This window comes from Furipterus horrens, unplaced genomic scaffold (assembly GCF_987537825.1).
Source record: "Furipterus horrens unplaced genomic scaffold, mFurHor1.1.pri manual_scaffold_2, whole genome shotgun sequence".
Lineage (NCBI taxonomy): Eukaryota > Metazoa > Chordata > Mammalia > Chiroptera > Furipteridae > Furipterus > Furipterus horrens.
The window spans coordinates 10,424,305-10,438,024 of NW_028327172.1; the positions used below are offsets into that span (position 1 = coordinate 10,424,305).

The 13,720-nt window shown below is 40.9% G+C and overlaps 1 pseudogene; it reads left to right on the forward strand.

Annotated features, from left to right (window-relative positions):
• Nucleotides 1–5,883: 5,883 nt before the first annotated feature.
• On the forward strand, nucleotides 5,884–12,817 carry LOC150017800 (olfactory receptor 5G3-like; annotated as a pseudogene).
• The last annotated feature ends 903 nt before the right edge of the window (nucleotides 12,818–13,720 follow it).

A 13,720-nucleotide genomic window follows, 5' to 3' on the forward strand; every position in this document is an offset into this window, starting at 1 on the left:
GCCACAGCCACATGAGCAGCCATGGCCCTGGGCATCCAGCCTTACCTTGATTAACTTCTACTGCAGAAGATAAGAAATGTTTCATTTTGGCAGGGAGAAAGCAGTGGTTCTCCCTCTTGTGCCTGAGACCAGCGTGATTACTGAGAATAGAGAGAGGACCTCTAGCAACAGAGCTGAGAGTGGTAAGGCATGAGGTGGATATATTTAGTGGCAACTAAGTCTGCTCCCAGGAGCAAGAGCACTTATTCATCTCAATTGTAGCCAGTGGCCAAGAAGACTTCAGGTATCTTGTGAGCCTTGATAAGGTCTGAAAAGGAAATATTTGAAATTCGAGAAGGTAAAGATTAGGGATAGGAATGAAGCCAAAAGATGTTTTTTCATCATTGTTTTAACTACTCAATTTTTAATTGTCCTCTTCTGGTTTGAGAAAGTGCAGGTTATGGGTCAATACAGGATTGATCTCGACTGACCATGTGCTGTCCGGCAGTTATTTCCAGGGATGCCTGGAGCCAACGTGCTGGACTTTGGCCAAACCCAAATGAAGTCAACTAACGAGCGACAATGATTCCTGTGCTAGGGTCTGAGGCCAGGTGGGTAAGTTGTTCTAGCTTATTAGTCTTGTTCATACGAGAAGAGATGGATGGTTTGCCCCTGGTTCTTGTTATATTCTCCTGGTTTCTTCTGTTTCTCTGGGCCATGCAAGTGAAGTTTCGGTATGTGACTAACGGGTTTGAAGTACCACTCTGCGGGTAAGACCGCCTCTCCTCAGTCCAAGTGATCTCGCGTGCTATCTTAGTAGTTCATGATTCAAATGCAAAATGCGTCCTGTGTGACGGAGGAGGGGCCCCGGGAGCTGTATCTGGAAGTGCTGGGCCTCTCTGGTGTTTGCCTCTGCTGTCTTTATCCTGCTAAACTGGGGCTTCATTGAGTCATTTCCACTATCCAACCCTGTGTCAGGTGCTTTAGACCGGTTTTGAATTCACTCTGGAATATGATACCGTAAAAAGACTACACATATTTTCAGCTCATGTCTCAAGCAAATCTTAGGTCGATGTGGACAAGATCAGATGGGCAGTTGATAAAGTCAGCCTTTGAGTAACTCCAATACCCAATTCTCAACTCTTCTTTCCCCTTCACATTCCTTTCTCAACCCCCTTAAATATAGAACGCCCTATTATTTTTCCTAACATTCTCCCATCAAAACTTTCTGTGGATAGCTCTAAGAACCTTCCCAATTCTCTGCCCCATCCCCATTAACTAAAACTAGTCCCCAGTCCTCAGTGGCAGCAAAAGCATGTTTTCACAAAACTGCTATGACTCATCTTACACTATTAAATCTCTTTCTCTGGATAGATTGTAAAATCTGTGAGGACGGCAGTCTTATTCATTTCCATGAATTTCACCAACTCTGAACACACTTGCTTCTAAGAGTGGGTACTCATTAAATGCATGATCAAAGAAACCAATGAATTAACAAATAGCTCTTTAGAGAGAAAAGAGTTCTTCCACTTTGAAGAGTGTTGACTGACTGGTAATGTGTCTCCCAGGTGCATTTGCATTCCAAATATAACAGGTGGATAAAACCTGAAGCTAAATTAATGCTCTTTTAATCACAGCATGTCAGGCATTGCTAGGCAGTAGATGAGTCAAATGATGAGGTGTTTGCATGTATTCTCAAATGGGGGCATGAAGGATTTTTGCAGAAACTTCTAGTGATGAACATGTAGGTTATTGTGACCATGAATCCACTTTGGAACCTGAAAAGGTCAGTGAACATTGATCTGGTTTAAGTTGCAGTCGATTTCATCCTCCATAAAAAACTCAATGTTATTTTTATTGAGGTCATTTCAAGCCTGGAGCTCTGCCCCCAAATAGTTGCATGGAGACCTTCATTTCTTTATTTGTAAAACAAGAAGTTGAATTCTATAGTCTGTGGAGTGCTTTTTAGCTAAATGTTGTGTATGTGAACTTGAATAAGTCAATCATCCAAATAGACTTGAGTAGAAAAACAAGTGCTTTGTGTGAAACTGGGGAGAGAATCACTGCTCATTGTGTTGGGAAATAGATGACAGGAGGTGGGGCATGGAGGATTAACAGGTCACTTTGGAATTGTAAAATAAAAATATGTATAATTATAACAGGTTTTTTTTAGTTGGCCAGTTTATTTGGCCTAAAACAATATTACACCAAATTTGCTTCTCTTTGGAAAGTCCTTCACCAATTGACGTTAGAATTCTTTCTGATATTACTGGATTGTCCAGCTGCTTATATGGTCAGTGGGGAGAGAGAGAGAGGGAGGAGGAGGAGGAGGAGGAGGAGGAGAGAGAGAGAGAGAGAAAGAGAGAGAGAGAGAGAGACCATGTGGCCAGTTAATAGCCATCATGAAGTCTCTCTGAAGTAGGCAGGTGACCATTTATTTCGGAGGACAAAAATAAGAGTATATGTGTAAGTAAGTTGAATAGTCACCCAAGAAGATTTGTTGATGTTTGAAAGTTAAGTCCGTGGATCTCAAGGGTTGTGAGAGGAAGCTGAGTGGCTGCCCATAGATCTTACAAAAATATTTACTTTGCACATTTCTAGTCCAGGATCTAGTTTGGTTTTCAAGTACAGAATCTTGGTCTCAAGAGAAATTGAATTGTTGGTTTCTTATTTCATCCAAGGAATATCATGAGAAAATACTAACCCTTCCCCCCCCGCCGTCCAATTTCACAAGAGAATGATACATAAAAATAGAGTACCAGTTTATGATTTTATCATTAGGTATTGTGTTTCCACAGGCAGAGAACTAACACGGGCTTCAATAATTGGGGGTCCATGGAAAATACCTACCAATGTGTGTGTGTGTGAGGTGCCTTATGGTAATTTGAAGCTTGCTTGGCAGATACAAAAATGGGTAAGGAAGCCATGGCTAAAATTTGAATATTTGGTGGCATCTGGCTCAGCTGCCATAAGAATGGTGCTCTAGAGTTCCTTATCCCATATAACACCCTTACGTAGAAACTTCCTCCTTTAGCCTCTGGTTTTAGAGTTTTTCTGTTTCTTTGTTTTGGTGGTTCCATTACTAGGAACCAGTCTTCTAATGGTTAGAGTTCTATCTTTAGATAAGGCAATAATTTAATAATTTTTCTGTCCAATGTAACAGGATAAATCTTTTAAAAGTGACTTTGTATATTTTCAGTCTGAATTATTTTTCATGCACTTATAGTTTTGCTCTCAGAATAGGCAATCCTAATTTCCTTTTATTTTTTATTTTTGGGAGGGTGAGACTGTGGGGGTGGCAGTGATGCATTTTGATGTTACCCCCATGACCTGCCTATAAAGCATAAGTTAATATTTTCTACTTGATAAACACTAGAATTATTTAATGGTAAATCTTAGATGCAATGATGCTCCTTAAGTTCTTAAAAAGTTCTTTTTGCTTCAGCAAATCAATTAAGTAACAATAAGGATTTCTGGAGCAAGCTGCTGTGAGAATTTCTGTTCTGTTTTGGTAGCAGAGTTTATAATATCTAAAGCTGAACAGACAAAGAAGATGTTGTGGTGTGGTCAGGATATTGATGATGGAGTTTAGATGATCTGTTGTGATCTTGAGTAAGGAGAGGGTAAGAACTGGAAGACTGGGTAACAACGCAGTGACCTCTTTGTATGTGGATGTACTGCCACCTGCTGGCCTTATCTTGTCATTGCCCAGGTTTTGAAGGCCGCTTCAGGGGATTTCTTAATATGGCCAGATCTAGACTCATTCCAGTGATGATTTCTATTTTAAAATTGACTGGTTGATTGATTGATTGATTGAGAGAGAGAGAGAGAGAGAGAGATTTTTTTGCTTCACACATTTATGCAGTCGTCGGCTACTTCTTGTATGTGCCCTGACCAGGGATGGAGCCTGCCACCTTGGTGTACTGGGATGATGCTCTAACCAACTGTGCTACCCAGGCAGGGCTTTTAGTGATGATTTCTTGCCTTGAGATCTTAGCAGACTTTTTGAGGTGTGTGTGTGTGTGTGTGTGTGTGTGTGCGTGCGCGCATGTGTGTATGTGTAGCACTGGGCTGGAAGTCAAGGTACATGATTCCAGTTCCAACAATGACACTAACTTGCTCTGTGACCCCAGACAAGTCCCAAATGCTTTGGGTGGTGGTTTCTCATTTGCAAAATAGCAAAAAAAAAAAAAAAAAAAAAAAAAAAAATCGTGATTACCAAGTATTCTAGCTCTGTTTCTTTTAAAATATTCTTTCTTAATGAATTGATTATGATAATAGCTAATGTTCACTGACAATTTGGTACTTGACAATGTGCTAAGACTGTTACACGAGTTTTCTCATTCAATCGTTGTTACAATCCTATGAAGCAAATACTGTGATTGTTCCCATTTTATAAACCAGGACACTTAAGCTTAGATTAGTTGATCCCTGACTTCCTTAATTGTTACATTGCCTATTTTCTTCCTGGTACAACTTATACTAATATACCTTAAGGCTTTTAAAGGTGGAACTCAAACATATACACTATATACACGTCGGCGGCGGCAGCCGTCCGTCTCGAGAGACGATGGTGTAGCTTCTTAAGAGTCTATCTGCACCGCCGAGAATGGCTGTGCAGTCCGACTCGGGAGTGACACGGTATCTGTCTCCTCCCGTGTTGAATCGACATCTTGTGATGACGCTGGAGTGTCCTCTCCAGTGAAGCTGAAGCTACAGAGCCTGGGCAGGGTGATATGGAGGGTCTGCTGTTGCCCATGCAGCAGACCCCCCCTCTCTTCGCAGCTGAAGGGTCCAAGGGAAAGACGGAGTCAATACAGCTTGGCTTCAGGTGCGCCGCAGGAGTTGCCGGTGTTGACTACAACGTCAAACCGCCTTAGGGACTCCGGCTCCGGATTTTCTGTCGGGGTTTACTCCCTTAGCCTTTCCCCTGAAGAGGTATGCCGCAAGGCAGCGGAGGTTTTTTGGAGTCAGAGTTTTCCTTCTCTGATGTGCCCTGACTGGAAGATCGAACCAGCGACACTTAGCTCGCAGGCCGACGCTCAATCCACTGAGCCAAACCAGCTATATACACGAATACATATATAATAATATATATTTGGTATTTGAATATATATAATACGTACACTAATACATATATATTCAAGTACCAGCGCAGTACAAAATTAAAAACAAAAAAGACTGATATATACACATATATTATATATTCTTTCTGTATATTAGTGTATGTATATATTACATATATTCAAAATCTATATTAGTGTTTATATTACTGAGATTTCTTTTGTACACCTAATTGTGCTCAGCAGTATAGGGAGGGGCAATACAGAGCTTACTCCAATATAGATCAACCTTAGGGAGAATTCTATGTAGTGAAGAACTATGACTTGTAATATGTTTTTAATTTTAATTTTTTTATTATATCTTTTTCCATCAGCATTTAGTCTCCCTGTACCCCTCTCCTCGCCGCAACCAGCACACTGTTGTCCATGAGTCCTTTTTCCTTTTTGCTCGATCCCTCCACCCCCTAACCTCCCCCACCCCCAGCTGTCCTCCGCTCTCCATCTATGAGTCTGTCTGTTTTGCTTGTTAGTTCAGTGTGTTCCTTAGATTCCACATCATATGATACTTGAACTTTCTCGGTGCGCTTATGATGTCCACAAAGGCAGGGGTCCAGCTAAGATCTCAAGGAGGCCTGTGCCTGGGAACAGGGTTCCAATCTGGGCATGGAGGAGTCTTCATGCTAGAGGTGACCGGAAATGAACCTCGAAGGACTGATGCTCTGACGCTTGAGACGCAAACTTCATTGGGCGTCCTGTAAGCCACCTGAAACTTACCTGTTGGGCCCAAGTGTCTTTTTTTCCACTGCTAATTGTATGTACAATTTCTGTTCTATACACCAATATGGCTGATGCTACTAATGCGTCCTCAGGGTCCAGGGAGGTTGACAATCGTTTCTGCAGCATGAAGTCGTACAGCACTTCTGGCTTGAAGAAAGGTTTATTCTGCCCCTCCCCTTTTGTCTGAACTGTGGCCTGCTGCCAACCACGCCAAAACCTGGGCTCCCCCTCCACTGTAAGACCTTTGGTTTTCTGTTTAGCAAAAACCGGGGCTGTTTGTCCTCTCTTAAAACACTAGAGAGGCCCTGCTTATTTCTTTGGAAAATGCGGTGTCTTATGTAATAGTGATTTAGCAAATCAGGTCTGGATGTCTGTGTTCAGAGATAAAATATCTCCTTTAGCAATCATTCAGGATGAAGGGGCAGCCAAAAGTTTATCTTAAGAACCTTTCACTCTGATTTGTAAATGACAAAACTAATCATGCTTATTATAAATTTTTATAAAGTAGAAAAGAAAGACAATAAGAAATCATCTGTGATTCAACCAAATAGGCATAACTACGGTTAACTATTTTAGAATTTATCTCATTTCCCCCCAAGTATAAGCTCAACATAGGAGGCCGATTTTAAAAGTTTAAGTACCACACACACACACACACACACACACACACAGACACCCCGACACACACACACACACACACACACACACACACACACTGAAGCTTAGTTCTATATACTCTAAAGGTCAAGGAAAGGAAGTTCACTGATTATCGCTGTCTGTGAAGAGAGATTCAGGAAATATTCCAGCAAAAGAAAAAGAACGGAGGTATTCTGTTTCTTTATAGGCAGCTATGCTTTGGTATTTGTATCTTCTTGCTTTTTAGGCCAGGTCAGTTTCCCAGTCTGTGTTTCCTACACGCAGGACCTGAAACAAGGATTTGAGTTTGAAACAATGTTGGGGCAGTGAAGGAAGCACCAGAACAAGGAGGGAAAAAAATGAGAAAAAGGAAGAGGTCAATAAGAGGTAGCTACCAGGGTGAGCCTGGAACTTCAATAATTGAGGAGCCTCTGGAAGTCGGTAAAAAACACAGATCTCAGAAGTAACCCACCTGCATGACCAGGGGCCTGCGGGGCTTACAAACCAGTTTTATCAGCTACAGGTTGAAGGCTGCTCTTGGGGTTGTTAATTCCCCAGTGCTCTGGGCTGCCAGGCAGGCAGGCAGGCAGCAGTGTTTGCTCTCAGGCAAAGGAAGACAGGGTCTGTTGGCCTTCATGATAGGGGCTACTTTCACTTCTATCTCTTGGATACCAGATTCTTATATTCTAGCTATCAGCGACTGTGCACAGCTTGGCATAACAATCGAATCAAGTACCTTGTATACAGAACGTCTTGAAAAAGAGCGTCCCAGCCATGCTAGGTAACATTCCCAAACTGCTACCCTAACACTGCTCATGAGGCCATTCCAATATCCAGTTAGCCAGTAGCTTCTGGAGGACATGTGGGTTTCAAGGTCATGCGCTTATTCTCCCCTCTCACCAGGAACTGTGTCCCTTAGCCTGAGATGGTAGTCAGGCAGAATCCCATGATGGTAAGTTAGACATTTTGTGAGCTCTGAGATAAGGATAGCCAAAGCGCTGTAGCCCGGGGGAGCAAACCTATGTCAGAAATTTGTGTTAATCCCAGGAGACACTCCTTCTTCCCATATGGAAGAAGTCTGATGTCATCAACTTAACTCTATGTGGCTGGTTAGTTTCCCTGAGGTACGGGACCATACTGCTAGCCCAGAATCAGTCCTCTTTCACCGACAAGATGAACATTCATCAGCAGTAGTATCAGCATCATCCATAGCAACAAGGCTGTTGGATCAGCCTTGGTGAGAGAGCAGTTTGGTTGTTCATTTTTTGTATAGCCTTCATCCTTGTCACCATGGTTACTCTGTTCATGGGTCTGTGGTGTCAGCACTGAGGTGACTAAGGACACAGGCTGCTGAAGTCAGCAGTCTACCCAGCCGGTGACTTGTGTAGCAGGTAATATTGGTTTGCGTTACTAGAGACACAAAGATCTATGCACACTGTGAACACACCCATAGTTCCATCCATATGCTTCTCTCCTGCATCTCTTTGGCTCTGACCTTCCAACCTGGCGTCTTCCCGGCACCTGAACAACCAGCCAGGTCACGTGGTGCATCTCAGAATTCCGAGTATATTTTTGAGCTTAGGCCACTTTCATTTTAGTAGCATCTATACCGTTGTCACCTCTCTAATGGCTGATATTGCTGAGTTCTTTTCTGATCAACCTGGCAAGAAGATTTTTGGTTGTGTTGACCTCTCAAACAACCTGTGTCTGATGCCATTGCTTTCTCTGTTATTTTTCTGTTTTCTGTTCAATTTATTTCCCCTCTGACTTGCATTATTTCTTTTCTTCTGTGTATTAGTTTACTGTGGCTGCTGTAACACAGTCCCACAAACGGGGCCCAAGGCAAGATGGCAGCCGGGCCAGGCTCCCTCTAGAGGGTCTAAGAGGAGAATTCATTCCTTGCCTCTTCACAGCTTCGCCAGGATCTGTTGGCTTGAGGACACCACACTCTAATTCAACAAACACTTACACAACACCAGTTGCTGACAGCCTTCTAAGACAGACACTTAATGGGAGTTAAAAACGAGCTACCATGAAGCGTGAGGGAGGCTGATAGAGGAGGTGAGCTCTCCTTGATGAATAAATAATCAGGTCCTCAGAGGAGGTGGTGACTGAGGTACTTCCACCTATGTCATCAGACTCTACAGTTTCTTTTCTCTTTGTGACCCTTCCAACTCAAACAACTCCCTTGCTTCACTTCCTGACATTTATACACCTTTCCCCTTACCTTTAGTTACCTAAATTTTGCCTTCCTAGACCGATTCCTCTTTTGGAAAATTTTCTCCTCTACTCCAGCTTTGGAGTCCAGTGACTTGTTATTATTTTTGCTTAGAAATAAGCAAATGTGACTTTAAATGGCTGTTTTATTTTTATGTCTAGATATTATCTCCCCAGCTATGCTCTAGATTTTTAATAATAATCAGTTATGCCAATGAGCGCCAGTTCTGTGCCAGACACTCTTATAAGTACTTTAAATGTATTATTTCATTAAACTTCCAACATCTCTGTGTGCTGTAAACCATTGTTTTTTTTTTTTTTTAACAGATGAAGGGAATGAAGCCCAGAGAGGTTTAAAGCTTGCTCAAAGTGACACAGTCAGTAAATTAAGGAATTAAGATTTTTACACCCAGGCAACGCGACACCAGAATCCAGGCAGCAAATCACTTCACCCAGCTGGCTCTGGCTGTGCAGTGAGTCATTCCCCACTGGTAGAAAAGAGGGCTCTCTTTTGATAAAGAACAATCCCCAAAGAGAAAAGAAACCCTACGTTGTTTTCTTAAGAATCCTCTGTGTAAGAAAAGACACAGTTTAGAAATAATTTTTGGTTCAAACGCCACTGTGATCATTTTAACTTTGTCCATTCAGGTATAAACTCTTGAGGTTTTAGTTTTTTGGGGACCTGGCTTTAAAGTATTGAAAACTCCGAAGAAAAAGCCCTTTATTCTGTGGAGTACATGAATCTCTCTGCAGGTCAAGAAATATCTTTTACCTCCCAGCCTCTTCAAAATGGGAAATTTATCTCCTTTGCCAAGTACCTAGAAAGTCATGCCCTGTGGAAAGGCTCCCACCAGGAGGGGAGTTGAATGTTTCACCCTTGCTTCTAGAAAATGATCCTTTCCTTTGAAGCAGTTAACTGAGATACAGAAAGAATATCCTTAAAGAACTGAGTACAAATGTGGGATATAAACCTGAAACTCATAGACACAGACAACAGGAAAGGGGGAGGGGTAGCAAAGGTAAAGGAGGTCAAATATATGGTGACAGAAGATTTGACTTTGGGTGGAGGGTACACAATACCACGTACAGAGCATATAGAAATGTACTCTTGGAACTTAGATACACTTATTAACCAATGTCACAAACACAACCCACAAGAATCATCCATAAATAATTTATTGGATAAACTATGTGACTACTTTGCCAACTACAGTTGTGCCATAATGGCAAATCAACTTTATATTTAATATTATTAGATAGCATAGGACAAATATTATCATTGTTTACACAGTAGATTCAGTGGAAGATTCATATGTAGAGAAATGTAAGTGACTCTGATAGGCTTAGAAGACCTAGTGTGTGTGTATCGTGCGGGGATTTTGTGAAAATGTAGATTTTGACTGAATTGAACTGGAGTGGGGCTTCAGAGTCTGTGTTTTTGATAAGCTCCTGGGTGATGCTGATACTGTCGATTCATAGACCACACAATGAATAGAGTGTTCAGATGATAGTTCCACAGTGTCCTGCACCTTGACTTTCTGTGGGTCAATTGAAATGGTCCGTTCCTCCTTTCCTAGTCCTATTTTATGAGCAATATTAATTTTATCAGCAATATCGATCAGAAACGTCTCACTACTAAGTCTATTTATTATGATATCTTGAATTGTGCTTATATGGAACATGAGAAAATTAAAAAAATATTCCATTACTCTGAGTAAGGACAACGGACTTAACAAGATAACAGAACTCAGATGTACAAACGTTTTACAGAAGAATTGCTCAACTCCTTCACTTCATTTCTTCTGCAATATTCTTGACAAATTGCTGTCTGATCACTACTGTCTGAATGTGTTCCCTAAATGGATGGTTGTGCCTCCAAAAGCAACTATTCACTCTTGGAATTTTCCAAGTTTAAAAATTTTCTTACCCTTTTGAGTTTAAATTTGTGATCTTACAATTGAAATCCCTTAGGACACCATTTGTCTTCTGGAGCTACTCAGAAAAAACAAACAACCGAACAACTGCCATTGTTCATAACAACCCTTTGTCAGAAAAGCTCTTTCAATCTTTGAAGACAAGAAGGCATGTTCTCTTATTTTATCACCAGCCTAAAGCTCCTATTTCCAAATAAGAGGAGAGCATCACCTGAGGTTGTCACTACTTCTGTTTGTATTTGTTGGCATACTTGCTCTCTCCATGTTTCTTTGCTCAGAACCTGACTGACATATAGGTTGTCTTCATAATTGTAAAATGATACTGTCCTGGGACAATGAGCAGCTGAAGAAAAGTATGGTTGAAATTATAGTGATAATTCTCGTTCTCAATTATTCAATTATCTACCCCCATGCATTCTAATAAGCACAGGGCATACAAGTATTAATCAAGCAGATTTGCTTTGCTCAAGTTGTTACATATTGGGAAATAATGTAATATGTTGGATAAATGCTGTTTTAAAGGAATGCTATGATGCTATGGAATTATGGTGAGGGAGAAACTAATGGTGACCTGAGGTTCAAGGAAAACAGGAAAAGAGAGAAGAAAAGGGGCAGGGAATTAATTTTTTATCCGCACTTACTATGTGACAGGTATTCGGTATACTTTATTTAGTCCACCCTTCCAAATAGCTCTGTGAGCTAAGTTTTCTTCATTCCGTTTAAGCACACACTAGTCATACAAAGCCGCACACACAGAAAGATGCAGAGCCAGCATTTAGTTCTAGGTTCCCTTGGTTCCAGCTTGTGCTGCCTCTTCCCTACTGTGCTCTCACATACAGTGGCATCTGAGCTAAGATTCCTTCTGTTTGTCATAGCCCTTCCTGCGGTCTGAGATATGTTTACCCATTATCGGGTAAAATTGAGCTGTACAAGTAAATATTGACAATATCTGAAGAACATAGATACTCAACACAGCTAATGGATTCAAAGGCTGTATGGCTTTGTTAGCTGCTGATGTATAAAACAATATTGTTTTTTTGCACTCATTACAGATTGCCACCCAGAAAGGGATAATAAGAATCAAACAGCAGTGACTGAATTTCATTTTGTGGGCTTAACAGATAATTTTCTATTGAAGATGATTCTTGTTATTTCTCTTTGTGTATCTTGTCACATTGGGGATGAACTTGGGGATGGTAGCCCTTATTTGGACAGATTCTCGACTCCACACCCCCATGTACTTTTTTCTCAGCCACTTGTCCCTTGTGGATGTCTGCTCCTCTTCTTCTGTTGCTCCAAAGATGTTGGGTGACACCCTTCTGGAGAGAAAAGTCATCTGCTTCATAAGTTGTGCCATACAGATGCGGTTTTTGTATCAGTTTGTAGTGACTGAGTGTTTCCTCCTAGTATCCGTGGCATGTGCTTGGTACATAGCCATCTGTCACCCTTCGTTGTGCACAGTCATCATGTCCCAGCAGGTCTGCGTGCAGCTGGTGGTAGGGCCTTATGCTGTGGGCATTCTAAATGCCATTACTTAAGAGACCTTCACTTTTTGCTTACCTTTCTGTGGCCCAAATGTTGTCAATCACTTTTTAAAAAAAATAATTTATTTATTTGTTTGTTTATTTATTTTATTCTTAGAGAGAGGTGAAAGGAGAAAGAGAGGGAGAGAAACATCACTGTGTGGTTGCCTCTCACTCACGCCCCAACTGGGGACTGCATGTGCAAGCTAGTCATGTGCCCTGACTGGGAATTGAACCAGCGACACTTGGCTTGCAGGCCAATGCTCATGTCAATCACTTTTCCTGCGACATTCTCCCTGTTCTCTCCCTGGCATGTGCCGACACCCAGAACAATAGGTTGGTTCTTTTAATCATGGCTGGAGCTATTGTGATATTCAGTGGCCTGATCATCACTGTCTCCTATGTTTGCATCCCACTGGCCATCCTGAAGATCAAGACCGCTGATGGAGGCAGAAAGCTTTCTCCACTTGTCCTTCTCACCTGGCTGCCATCTGCATTCTATACGGGACTCTTTTCTTTAGCTACGTTCTGCCTGATTCAGGTTCCTCCCTAGATTATCAATAAAGTAATTTCTCTATTTTATACTGTGGTCATCCCCATGCTGAACCCCCTCATTTACAGTCTGAGAAACAAGGAGGTGAAAAATGCATTCTGGAGCAAGTTTGAAAGAAAAAATGCAATAATGTGATTCAGTGTTGTCTGGTAAATTAGAGAACAGAAAATTTCTGTCTGCCTGTTACCAGGGCACGTGTATACTAAAAATACTGTTTCTATTGCTTTTACATCAGTCTTCTCCTTTGTGAAATGATGGAAAATACAGAAGAAGGTGTAATTTAGGCCAGAAGAAAACCCGGGAGAACGTTTATGTATTCTTATATGTGGTAACGTAGTTTATTCCAGAACAGAAACACAAATGTTATAAGGGAAAGATCAACAGAGTTCATTAATAAAGGTTTCATAGGCCTTTTTAAAAGTTGAACAATAGAAAGTGAAAGAACAATTGCAAAGCAAATGACTCACGATGAGTTAATGTCCTAATAGGAAAGTGTTGTAATATGTATATGAAGCACAGGGGAAAAGTGGAACACAGCAGAGAAATAAAGCAAGAAATGAGTGGCCAAGTGATACAATTGAAAATGCAAATGGCCCAAATTAAATCTATATAATTCTATATTAAATATATGCTGTATTAACTGCTCAACTTTCCAGTTGGTGAAGTAAATGAAGTCAAACGGCAAGATAATGCTTGTTTTTTTTCATCTATCAGATTGGCAAACATTAAAATGATTATATGCAAGGCTAGTAAGGTTACCATTTGGGTATGTACAACAATTTTATACAAAACTAATGTAGCCAGATGTGAGTAGCTACATTTCCAGAAAATAATTTGTAATTTGTTGATTTCTATTAAAATGCACATAATCTTTGACCTAGCTGTTGTACATTTGGAAATCCATGCTATAGAAATATGAATACCAGAAAGAAATGCTGCAGCATCTTTTGTAGAGGAAATAAAAGAAAATAACCTGAATCTGCATTATCGGGAGAAACATACATTTTTTCCTTTGAAATGTTGTACAGCTGATTATAA